Below are 13,897 nucleotides of genomic sequence, written 5' to 3'. Positions count from 1 at the left end.
AAGAATGCATGATTTAAGCCTACACACCTCTCTGCATCAGGTAGTAAAAGCTAATTATTTCATTAACATGGGATTTAAGGGATTCTCAAAGATGGCCTCCCTGGATATAAGTAACATTTTAGTTATTTCATGTATTAGACTTGTTCTTCCACCTTATACAGGGCTAGCTCTACAGCAAATAGTGCCCTAGGCAAAAATTGTTGATGGAGATCCTCCTTCTCCATATTTTCTCCCCCTTCGCCACCCCTTCTTGACATTCTGACCCTCCTCCTTCTAGTCATTCTCCCCATTCTCTTCTCCTCTTGCCCTCACAGCACTCTCTTTCTCTTCTCCATCCATTCTCTCCTCCTTCTCACCTTCCTCCAGGCATAATTCCCCATTTTCCTTACATCCATTCTCTCCCCTCCTTCCAGGCACTCTCTCCCCTTTCTAACTCTCCCTCTAGGTATTTTCTCCCTCTATTCTCTACCTCTCCTCCCTCCCTCTAGGCACACTCTCTCTCTTTTTCTGTTTCCCCATCTTCCCTGCCCTCCAAGCATTCTCTCCCCCTTTCTCTAGGAATTATCTCAATGTACATAATATACAAATTCTGTAATCACTTTCACTTAAAGCAACATAAACTCTCTACTTTTAGGCACTTTGGAAATAACAAAGAAAACAGTAAAAAAATAATCATTCCAAAAAAATGTACATTCCAAACTTGTATAGCAAAGTTGCCACATCAAAACAGCACTAACTGCCAGGATTCAAATCAAAAGTTACTTCAAATCCTATCCTTCAACCAATCCTGTAACATCAAATATACATTCCAAACAACAAACCCCCTACCCAAGTTCAAAAATTCTTAGAAATCACCCAAACCATAACAATAATATAAACATAACAGTATAAAATCAGGAAACCCTTTATCCTTTTAATTCATTCAACCTACATAACAAAACATAGTCAATCTGTAGGTCCCCTTTTGATAGATTTGATTTAACCATGTGCTTGCTCAAATAATCACATTTTCACTCTCTCGGGAAAAGACATCAAGTTGAGATCCATACAAGTATTCAGAGGCAACAAACTCAGGAATGCAAGGCCAAAGCAAGAGAAAGCCCGCGTCATCGTAAGAGATGAAGCAAAGGTGACTCTTTTCAGAACCTGACATAACTAGATAACAGGATGATGATAGCTCCATGTCAGAACAGGACAGATCCATCCTGAATTTCTTCACCCACTTTACTGTGTAGGTCAAAAGAGGTAAAGCTGCCAGAGTCACCGCCTGGAGAGGAAACCACAAGGTCTTGTTTCTACAAAGTGACATTTTTCGCCAGAGGGCCTCTGGAAATTATTTAAGGAATTGAAGGCCGAAGAACTACAGGGAGGACCTTTAACGTATAAAGGTGATGCAAGAGTAAACCTGTTGAATCAACATAAGCTCAGTGCCCCAAGGGCTGCTGTTGATGTCTTCGTGGGGAATCTGCCCAACAAATACCATTTTTTTCTTATACCAAAACCAGAACCTTTCTGCTACAATAGCGAACATCATCAGCAAACACATGTAAAAGCAATAAAACTTTACAATGGACACTGCGCTTGGCTTAGGAACTGTGGTGAGAGCCCCAGCGATTACTTCTTGGTTGATTCATTGCTGACGATGGCTTCTGGGCCCAGAAGTGCCTCAAAGAAACAAATAATGCAGAAAAAGCAAACATTCGTTTTAGTGGAAAGGAAGTTCTCAAAGAGAACCTAACCAGTCTGGTTTCCAGGACTGCTGTGATGAATATTCATAAGATGGCTTTGCATGCACTGAAGATTCAGAATATATAAATCCATCCATGCATATTCATTGGGACTATCCAGGAAAGCAGCCCAGCACTGGGTTAAGAAACATGTTTCTAGAATAAAGGGTGTTGGTATGAAGCTGGAGTAATATATTTCTTCACAAAAACAGCGGTAGCTGCATGAAATAACCTCTTAATGGAGGTGGTGGAGGTAAAACAGTTTCAGATTTCAAAAAAGGGATAATGGCAGAGGATTAGAGAGGAAGAGAAGGCTGAAAATCATGAATATGCATGAGACAGATTTTCCAATGCATGCAAATCTATCTCATGCATATCCCTTGTGGATATCCTGAAAATCAGACTAGATAGGGAGTACTATTGCATGGTATTATTGGCTGAGCCTTGCAGTTTTTATCTGCCATCATGTTCTGTGTTTCTATGGTTATGCCTTAAAAAGCTGCACAGTGCTTGAGTTTTTATCACTCAGATGACTTGGATGATAACATCAGTACATTTTCTCCTGAGCTTCCAGCTTTTGTTTTCAGAGACTGGAGCTCTGGCTGGATTTATTCATTGCTTGGGATTGGGTTTTTTTTGTTGTTTTTTTTAAATATGCAACAGTAGTGTACACACTACACAGTGCTCTGCAATTTCACTTCAGAGCAGGGTTTTGTAAACCTGTCCTGATAGACCTCACAGCCAGTCAAGTTTTCAGGATATCCAGAATGCATATGCATGAGATAAATTAGCATACATTGGAGTCCCAGTATATGCACCTTTAAGTTTGGGGGATCACCAGGACAAAGTTTGCAAATCCCTACATTAGGGGCTGGTTGAAAGGTCCCCCTTCTAGAATGCTTAGTCTGAGCAAAGAAAGTTTACAGGCAGGACCAAGCCCAAGATGATGACAAGCAGTAATATGTGAACAGGTATCTCTTTTAATTTTAATTTTAACTACTACAGGAATTATTTTTTTCAGTTGGTGAGAAGGAAGGGGAAGATATGAGCTTACCTATCTGAACTCTCCTATAGCCTCTGTGGCACTTGGTCTTAGGGATCGGGGGCAGCAGGGTTGGGGCACTTTTGTGCTAGAGTGAGTGTTCCCCTTGGTCCTCGTTATCTGCTGGAGGTTTATCTGAGACCTGAGAAGTGTGTTGTCCCCTCCGCTGCCTGCTGAGTCTCCCAAATGGGACGAGTGTTTCAGGTTAAGTGCTGTCACCAGTGCTCCTGGATTCCTCCTTCCTCTGTCTTTCAGGGGTGCCGGAGGATTCATCTCTCCCCTTTGTACACCCCTTACTGCAATCCATAGTGCAAATGCCAGTTAATATCTTTGCAACTGAATGTCTCTCTTTGTTTAATATACTCCTTGTTATGCCTTTTTGCTCAATTATTAAAAATCTTGCATTCTGAGCTTTTGTAAACTGTTATGATGGCTTTACTGAATGACGGTCTATAAAACTCAAATAAATAAATCTGGTGGGAGGAAGCTTTCAGAGGATACAGAGGAGGCAAGGTGGCAGAGGCAATTGCAGAAGTTCTCAAGGAACCCAAATCCAAGGCCATGCTGCTGAAATGACCTCTCTCTGGAAAGAGAGGAAGAGCATAATCATCAGCAAGGATCTAGTTAAACCCCAAGAGAAGATAAAGCAGTCTACAGATTCAAACAGGGTTGCAGGCTCACCTCAGGTCAACTAAACAGGCTTATCGGGTCCTGATTTTACTCCACTGCATGCATTGTTCCATTGATTTCTCTTATTCAAAACTACAACTCCATGCATGCAATGGGACAAAACCAGACCTGGATTAGCCTGTTCGGTCAGCATGCAGTGAGTTAGTAACCCAAAATTCAACCGGTAAGTAGAAGCATGCTCTTGAAGCACAAGCGTAGATTGCCTTGGAGGCCATTTGGAATGCTATTCTTTATTTGGAAAACACGTTGAATATTGGATTCTCGAGCTCTTAGCAATACAGTTCAACAACTGGAATTGAGCACTTCTGCCCTGGAAAAGCTTTTTCAGGGACATACTGAAAGTATTTCAGCATTTGAATAGCAGGTTTCTGCCTTTCAAGAAATTAATAAAGCTGGTGATGAAAGAAAATCAAATAAATAAATAACCTTATCCTGCACCAAAAGATGCAAAACTGTGGCTAAATTGAACAATTTGGATTTGATAAGCTTTCTGAAAGTTTATAAAGGTGCTCCTCTAGCTCTTTCTGAAATACTTTCAGAGATGGTCATGCTTAAGGTATCAAAAGAAGAACTTTCACCTACTTCAAGAGCTATTTATTTGCCTTCCGCAACAGGTAGAGTGTGATGGAAGCTGATGCATAACAAAAGTTCAGCACTGTGGATTTTAAAATATTATTCTCTGTAGTTTATTTTTAATGTTTTGTTGTTTCATTATTTGGAAATGTTTTGTATTTGTATTTATTTAAAATGTTTCTGTATTGCCTACCCAACCAAAAAATGATCACCCAAAAGCAGTGTAGAATAAAAGCAACATTAAAACCAACAATGCAAATTTATGTAGTTAAAAAATATTCCTATAGTTCTTGCTCCGGGGAGATCGCAGAGGGTTACATCAAAACAAAACAATAAACAAACACATAAAAATGAAAACAGAACCCAACTGACATGTTGTCTTAAGCTCTTAGGACTTTGGATACAGCCATGCTTTTAACTGTTAGCTGCACACCATTTTGAAAGAATAGGTTATTGATATTAGCGGTAGGCCCTTTGCAATAAACAGTAACAAGGCTTAGATTTAATGCAAAAATTGGAGATGCATGATGATACAATTATTGGGAAGGACACTTTGATTTACTTTTCTCCTGGAGCTGGATTATGAAATTTGTTTTCATAATAAGTATTCTGGGGGGTTTTCAGTGGGGAGGGCACAAGATAAGAAATGTATTTCTTTGCCCCAAGAAGTGATCCAGCCGGTGGGGAATTGAGGGTTAGAATTTACTTTAATATACTTAAGCAAATCATAAATGTTTAGTAAAATATGAAGGGAACAGATATTTTCTCTTTGATCCTAGGCCGTTGATTGTCTTTTTGAAAAGGAAACACAATATCAACTTGTAGCCCTCTTAAATGTCTTTCTACCTCTCCTGCTGAGTAATTTTATGCTTTGGTTAATGCCTGTTATGTAATTTTCCCTTCCCTTTCTTCTCTCTGGATCTTTCTCACATTTTTGGGCTGCTTATCTCAGTTATAATATATAACTTTGTGTGACCTTTCTCCTTTGGAATTATAATTTCTTGGATCCCCTCTATTGTGGTCTTTAATTTGCATGATCTGTTTTCTGTATACGGATGAATGTTTTATCATTGCAGATATTTATGAAAATGAAAAAAGAAGAGAGGAAGGGGGAATGAGCAGGGCCAGGGCTTCCAGCAGGCAAACTAGGCAGTTGCCTAGAGTGTCAACATTTTGGGGGTGCAAAGTCCTGGCCAGCATGAAGACCAGAAGGAGAGAACCAACATTGCCATAAAAGGGAGCACTGTGCTGGAGCTGCCGCCAGTAGATAAGTTGGGGGTGGAGGTATATGACCGAAGGTTCACATAGATGGTAACTTTGAAACAGCAGCACGGGCGCACATGTAGGCACATATGCCGACTTGAACTAAAGGACGCGGCCATTTATAACATACGCACGTATGTGTGTGCATAGTATAAAGTAGGATAGACGCGCATAGATGCGCGCACAATTTTATATGGTCGCCCGCGTGTGCGTACAAATGCTGCCTCTACCGTGTAAGTGGGGGAATTTTAGTAGCTACGTGAGCCTATGCAATTACCAGTATCCCCATTTCATTCCCAGTTCGCCCAGGTAAAGGATAGGACTTCCTAACCTTCCTCGTTAATTAGCCTCCCTTTTATCCTGTTAGCCCCTACCCTTAAAACCCCGCTGAGTAGCCTATTTTTTTTTTGTTCTTGGACTTACACATCATCCGTAAAGTCACGGGGTAGGGAACCCCGGTGCGAGCTTGCAAGCGTAAGCATTTACGCACACACATTTCATGTTAAAGCCCTAGAACGCCCATGTCTCGCCCATTCCCCGCCAGACACGCCCACATCCTGCCCTTATTTGTGCATATACTCGAGCACCTTTTAAAATCTTCCCAACTTCTGCACATATTTCCTGGCTTTGACGTGCACTGGGCTTTTAAAATTCACCCATTAGGGTGTCAAATGCTCTTGCACTGACCCTGGGGACAGCAGCAGCAAGTTACTCCTTGACATTGACAAGGATAGGAGGTGGACCTTGAAATTTGAGTTGAGTTTGGGCATTACAGCTTCAGGCTTTATCAATTTCAGCACTAACTTTTCTCTTAGTGGTTCCCAAATCTGTCCTCAGGCACTCCCAGCCGGTTAGGTTTTTCAGCACATTCACAATGAATATACATAAAACGTTCTGTATCTGCAAGCACTGTCCTCACTGTATAAAAATACAGATGTCCTGAAAACCCAACCGCCTGGTTCTGATTGCTGAGGTCAGCGTTGGAAGCCACCGCTCTGTCAGCTTTCCTCTGCACTTCGTCAGCTTCCAGGAACTCACCTGGCCTCGAATTAAGAGCAGGACATAAAAAAAACATGATGAGCCCCTTTTTGTTCAGGTTTAAGGACAGGGCATCAGAAGGGAGAGAACAATCCTATTCTTTTAATTTAATCTAATACTTTATACGCTGCTTTCCCAATAATAATGCCCCCAATAGGGATGTGAATCGGGCTTCAGACGATTGAAAATATCGTTGATATTTTCAAAATCGCGATAGGAAAACCCCACGATATTGATCGTGGGGGTTCTCTTATCGTTTTGGGGGAGGGCGGGAAAAATGGCACACAAAAATAACCCCTAAACCCACCCTGACCCTTTAAAACTAATCCCTTTGCTTCCCCCACCCTCCTGACCCCCCAAAAAACATTTTACAGGTACCTGGTGGTCCAGTGGGGGTCCAGGGAGCGATCTCCCGCTCCCGGGCCGTCGGCTGCCACTAATCAAAATGGCGCCGATGGCCCTTTGCCCTTACCATGTGACAGGGTATCCGTGCCATTGGCCGGCCCCTGTCACATGGTAGGAGCACTGGATGGCCCGCGCCATTTTTAAAGATGGCGCCGGCCATCCAGTGCTCCCTCCATGTGATCACACCAAAGAAAGAAACATAAAATCAGAGTAAAACAACTGTAAAATGGTAAATGGATTGCTGCCTTAGCTTAACCACTCCTATTTTAAAGGAACGTCGCTAGCAGAAAAAGACATTTGTTTCATGTTTGAGGCATCAATATATCCCACGTAAAGCAGCAGAACAAGAAAGCATCTGGGGGATATTCCCATCGATGGGTAAAGCTGAATTATTAATAGCTTTGCTTTCTCATTCTGATCGGTATTTACTTTCCGAGGAGATGACATTGTTTGCCATCTTGTAAGGCTCCACCTGGTTGGTCACTTCCGCTATGCATCTGAATGTTTCAGGGCACTGCTGAAACCCTATGCAGGTGTCACACTGATATGCAGAGTATGACTACAGCACAAACAACTGAAGAGCGGGCTTAAGGAAAGAGAGGAGGTGATAGTATACAAGCAGGCATACAGGAATATCTGGGCAGACTGGGTGGGCGAGTTGGTCTTTTCCTGTCATCATCTCCAAAAAGAGGAGCCTGCTCATAATTAAAGGTGATCCTCAAACAGTCACTTTAATTTGCTTGAATGAAGGACCAGCAGATATTGGACCTGGCCTTTCCTTCAAAGGTGGTTCGGCATCAGTCCTAAAAACTCAATTTTCCATCTAAAGTCATTGCAAAACTTGAATACTTTTCATATCCAGTTATCTTGAGGACTGAGATCATTTCACCTGATACTAGCCACCGGCATCTCCACCTCACTCGGGTTAGCCCTGCTAGAGGGCGCAAACAATGCGGTGACACAGGACCTTCTAAAGCTGTCAGAGAGGGTATGTGGTGGCAGATTTGTTACTGATACCCACTTGGCAAAGAGGGTACGAGGGAGGGGTGCCTGCGCTTCCTGTTGATTCAGCACAGGGCGCTGGATTATCTAGCTTGGATGCAGGTTGGAATCCGCACTGGCCCGTAGACAAGGGGGTGAAGGCTAAAAGCTCAAAGGGGACTATTCCCAGGTGTGTGCTTGTGAAGCTGGCAGTAGAAAAGATGAGAGTTTACTCCAGGCACAGACAATAGCACCATAAAGATTTGGCTGATAAACTTTTTTTTTTTTTTTGTTAATTTTATTGCAGCTTATATAGAACTCAATAGTAGGAATTCTGTCCCTGAGTGTTTACTCTTGAAAAACAACTACTTTTTATAGGCCTAAGTAAGAGGGACGTTCTTGTATCTCTGGAACAACCCCCACGCAGCTCCAGCCTGTCTTGTGTCCCCGACACACGTTTTGTGCTGCAAAATGATTTATTGTCATCCTGCCCAGTACAAAGATTTACCTTTGCTTTTTGTTGTTATTATTGTTTTTTTCAGATTACAGGAAGGAAAATCAACATCTTTTTTTATGAACCAGGGATGAGTCTTTTAACCAGCTTTCAATTAAAAAAAAAAACCAGTTTGCAATGTACACAATAGTTCACAGCACCAAACAGAGAAATACAGAAAAACACAAACGAAAGATATGGAGAAATATGGTGAAGCCTTCTATGATATGCAAATGATGCCAGAACATGAAATAAAAAGAGACCTAATCAGGTTAGCTTCTGAAATATTAATTGAGAACGTAATATCTTTTCTGGATGCTTAGCTTGTGATTGAAAACCTCGGGCATTTTCTCGTTCCTCCCAAATGCTCAAACATCACAAATTAACTACAGAAAACAAGAAAGAAAGGCGAATAAAGAGCGAGAAATCTTCTCAGTAATATACTCTTGAAGTGATCAAACCATTGTCTGCAAAGATTTACACAACTTTATACCATTAATATAACCCTATAGTGAAATGAATGTAGCACAGCCTTACAACACTATCTTTTTTTATGTTCACGTAAGGAATACCAGCCTGTGATAAAAGTTATGACAATCCCCCTTACCCCCCAATCTTTAGAGTCGCATCGCCTCATCTGGCAGCTTTTCATCTTCCAGGGTATGGCTGCTCTGCATCTTGCAGCTGTGAGAAGGTGAGCGATAGGTGGAGAGAATGCAGGTGGGGGGGGGGGGGGTGTCTCTGAATAAAGGTCAAAAGGTCCCTGGGAAGATTTTTACTTGCCATTATGTAAATAAGCTCTTTATGGTTGATTCAGCCCCTGGTTGGTTCCAGGCTCCAAGAGGCAAATAGCAGCCAAATAGCGAGTTTTCTCAAATACCTATTGGCATAAAAGGCCAGATTTGGCTGCTATTTGGTGTGGGGTTTGTTTTTTTTTTTTCAATTTTTACAAAGTTGTTGGCAAAAGCCCAGATAAAGATACTGGGGAGGAGCAGAGCCTGCAAAGCAGGGATAGGCAACTCCAGGCCTGGTTTTCAGGACAGCCACAATGAATATGCATGAGATAGATATGCATACAAGGGAGGCAGTACATGCAAATCTATCTCATGTACATTCATTGGGTATACCCTGAAAACCAGTCCTGTCTGTGGCACTCCAGGCCTGGAGCTGCCTACCGGAAAGGCTACAGCAGGTGTCAGATTAGAACTCAGCTGGGTTACTCCCCCTCCCCAAATTCCGGGAGCCCAAGTGTCCAAGCAAAGAAAATAAAAGGTCAACACTTGCCACTTTTTTTTTTAACTTATAAAATGAAAATCAAATGAAAAACTAAAATGTGTGTGAAAAGTAATTAGAAATAAAAATATGAATGAACTAAATGGGGGAAGGGAAGAGAGTCTGCAATCAGTATACAGGGAAAGGCAGAGATAGTTGCACCCTTCAAACAATCAAACAAATCAAATACAAGTCTAAATAAATGAAATAAACTCAACACAAACTTAACTAAAATATATCAAAATTAGAAAGCTAAGGAACTGAAAATGTGTGAAAATAAACGTTTTTATAATGTGCCTGTATATTAAAAATGGAAAAAAGTGTACTCTTTACTGCCCACTAGCTGGTGAAGATGTCCACTGAGCTTGTAGAAACAGCGACATAGTGCTCTGCTCAGAGGCAGGAATGCACCAGTGCCCAGAAAGGACTTTGCAGTCCATGGTTACTTCCCTGTCCAGATGTTGCCCCCTGGTCTTGTAGATGGCCATTTTTGCAAATATCAAGAGGAGGTTGACAAGGACATCCTTTGCTCTATAAGCTGGGGTCCGGGTCATGGTATGTCCAAAAATAAACTCACACAAAATCGGTTGTAAAAGGCTTCAAAATCCTCCTCATGTGAAACTATCAATCCAACAAATCCCAGGCAAAGAGGAATTAGACTTTACCAATATTATCTCAAAAACAATTTTTGGGAAATTGTATCAGAATAAATGTGCTTTCACAGTCGCCTGGCTCTTGCCCACATAGGTCTACAACCAGTATCGTGTATATAGCACACACAGTCACCTCATTTACTCTTTCCCAACAAACGCTGTTTTTTTTTGGTTTTTTTAAAACCCCATCACATGACCCACTATTTTCTCAAAACCAATCGCTCAATATTTAACTGAACTTTCACCCAACACCTAAGTGCTCCAAGTTATTTCTCACAGTGTGTTTATCACATCTTATTTGATCATTGACACATTTAAATCCTTATCTTTTTGCCTTTCTTATCCTTCGTTTTTCCCCCGGCTTTCTTAGGACCTGCTTGAGGCTGCGTCTTCCCCATTGCCCAGGCTGTTCTTTCTATTGAGGTATAGGCAATGGGGACTGGGATCGAAGCAGCCTCTACTGAAAATAAAAGGGATGTGAAGAATTGCTTAAGAGTAACTTTTTTTTTCATTACTTTAGAGATATATATTAAATGTGTGAAAGTAAGTGAAATAATTGTAAAGCCTTAAATGAGTAAGTGAACCTGTGGTTCAAAAATTAAAAAGGGAATGCTCAGGGGAATGAGGAGTACAAAAAAAAAACAACAACTTACTTAGGAAAGCAGGCTCTTTGGTTGTTCCGGGAAGGCCTGCAGCAGGTGTCTGATTAGAGCTCAGCCGGGCTTCGGAGCTTGTGGCCCGGCTGAGCCCTCCCCCTCCCAGAACTCTAGGAGCCCCAGTGATTAAATAAAGAAAATAAAAATGTAAGGGCTTGCTGCTCTTTTAAATTATAAAACTAAAATAAAATCAAAAAAGGCAATTATGGGGGAAGGGTTGAAATGAAATAACTAAATCAAACAAAAAAGTTGAACTAAAACTCTCCCTTCAGCTCCAATGGGAGACTGAAGGAAAGAGCACAACAGAACTTAAAACTGTAAAGTTGAATAAGAAAGGAAATATGCCTTGAAATTAACCCTGCCTACAAAACTCGCCCTGAAAAAGCTGTCCCTGCCTAACTGAAATTTCACCCTGTGTGTGTGTAAGAGAATGGGGGAAGGGAAGAAGCTGCAGTCAGTATACAAGGAAAGGCAGGGCTGCTGCCTTCCCCTCAAACAAACAAATCAAATCAAAGTCTAAATACATTAAATAAACTTTAAATAAAAGTGAGGACTAGTGCCTCAACACAAACTGAACTAAAATATGTCAAAATTAGAAGGCTAAAGAAATAAAAATTTCTGAAATAAAGTTTTTAATCACTGCCTCAGGAGCACAATCTGCACACAGCCTTTCTCTAGGAAGGAAAGCCAGATGTGGTCTAGGAAGCTCCTTAGGACATGGAGCCATGTAGCCACCCTCTGAGCATGCTCAGTATTGTTTCTCCATGGGACCCACACCTCCAGAACAACCTTTCATGTCTTTTATAAATAATCCTTTTATCAATGTGGTCTGAGTCAGAATCACTATAATAAATAAACTAAACAAACGTCAATACAAAATGTATACACATAAACTTTTAGATTTTATTAAACTGCACCAGTTTCAAAAATTACTGACTCAAATTTGTTTTTTTCCTTTAAATTGCCAACATTTCTCATTCCACTCTACATTCCTCATTCATCTTTCCTCCCATCACTGTAGTAGTCCATTATCTTTTGATGTTATACTGTATAACTCAGTTATATTTTGACATTATCAAATGTATTCCATAATTCTAAGTATTCTTTTCTGTTTTCCTTTTTTTCCCTAGCCATTATGTTGACAGTTTGTATATTGCTTCATGCTAGACTCCCAAGTTTAATACAGCAGTTAATTGAACTGCAATACATCAAAATGGTGCCCTCAGCTGGGGAAGATTAACTCCAACACCTCTAGAGCAGATGGCGTCATTTCTACAGTGAAGAAAGAAGATCTCTGAGGCCCAGGCACCAGGTCTAGGCCTGACCCTGGGCTTAGGCCTCAGCATTGGGCCTGGGTCTGGGCTAAGGACCAGGTATTGTGACCCGGTCTCTGAACCGGGCCCGGTTCCCAATGCCTGGGCCTGGACCCGGGTGTCAGGACCCAGCCTCCGGGTCAGGGTCTGGGCTGAGGTACAGGCATCAGGACCTGGTCTCTGGACTAGGTGCCGGCGTTGGGCCTGGATACAGGCCATAGCCTAGACCAAGGGCCTGGCATCAGGTCTAGGCCTATTAGCCTGAGCTTTGTGTAGAGCCTAGGCCGAGGTCTTGATGACCTACCACGTCCTAGGCTTCAGCCTGGGCCTAGACATTGGGACCAGACTTTGAATCCAGAAATGGCACAAGGAAGTCAATAGCAATAAAAGAGATAGAGACCAGGATTCACACCAGTGTCCATCCATTCAGTACATGCGCTAGGGGATATAGGAAAAATTTGACAGAAATCCAAAGTGGTGTTCAATATCAAGTCTTTATTGCAACTTAAAGAAAAGTATCCAAGCCAAAATTACAAAAATCAAAATCAGCATACAGCAGATCACTAAAATAAAATAGATGGTTTTCTTGTGCATTCTCTTCCCTCTCACTTCTCTCCATGCTCTTGAACCTTCCGTGAAAAATATATCCTCACCATTGAGGGTGTGATAACTAGAATATATCTCCAGCATACAGCTGGTCAGATGGAAGAATATCCCCAAGCACAGCAAGTAGAAAAAATACAAACATCTCAAAAATGGGTCAAACAGGTAAACTGTAATCCAACTGCAAAAATCTGTAAGTCTTGAGTTGTTGGCTCAAAAGTCTTAGTCCTTCTCTTCACCTAGGAAAAAAGATCTTTGGGATACCAGGGGTATGCCCTTCCCTCTGGCACTGGTCAATCAATCCAAGAATCTTCTCAAAATCTCTTTCTTCCAAACATCTCCTGCTTGAATGCTTGAATTGCCTTTCTGAGATCCTGGGGGAACTTCCAGCTCGCCAACCACTCTTGCCTTGAGATTCTAGGCCCTCTTCTTTGAGAACCTGGAAGAATCTCTAGCTCTCCTCAACTCCTTCTCCAATCCCTCTCTCTAGTCGCCTTCCCACCCAAGAATGAGCATGCTCCAAAGGATTATATTCCCCCCCCCCCTTGAAACCTTTCCCCAAAAAGGTGAGGTTATAGCGATGGGAGGAATCCCAAACCTCCCACTGCCCCTATCTAGAAAAATACATTAGGATAATATTAGTGATTGATAAAGCCCTATCACATATTTATAAACTGCACAATCAGTAAACTAAATAAATAAATAAATCAATCAATTAATCAATTAAATAAAATAAGATAAATAAATAAAAGCTATCTGTTCATCCTAGTTTAACATCCGGTGTTCATTGTAACTTTTCTCTTATCTCTATCAGTAGCCTCCTCGCTACTTTAATGCTAATGTTAAAGTTCTAATACCCCTTGTTCCATGTAAACCGATATTATATGATAACCTTCATGAATGTCCATTAATGGCTATTAATTAATTATACTTAGGGAATAGCCACTGCTATTAATTGCATCAGTATCATGGGATCTTCTTAGTGTTTGGGTAACTGCCAAGTTCTTGTGGCCTGGTTTTGGCCACTGTTGGAAACAGGATGCTGGGCTTGATGGACCCTTGGTCTGACCCAGCATGGCAATTTCTTATGTTCTTAATGTCGGTATAAAAAATAAATAAATAAATAAATAAATAAATAAGTGGTTTGCAACAAAACAAATCTTAAAACCAGGCACAAAATCACTGCTG

This window comes from Rhinatrema bivittatum, chromosome 18 (assembly GCF_901001135.1).
Source record: "Rhinatrema bivittatum chromosome 18, aRhiBiv1.1, whole genome shotgun sequence".
NCBI lineage: Eukaryota > Metazoa > Chordata > Amphibia > Gymnophiona > Rhinatrematidae > Rhinatrema > Rhinatrema bivittatum.
The sequence above is the reverse complement of the archived record's forward strand: the minus strand, read 5'-3'. Positions refer to the sequence as shown.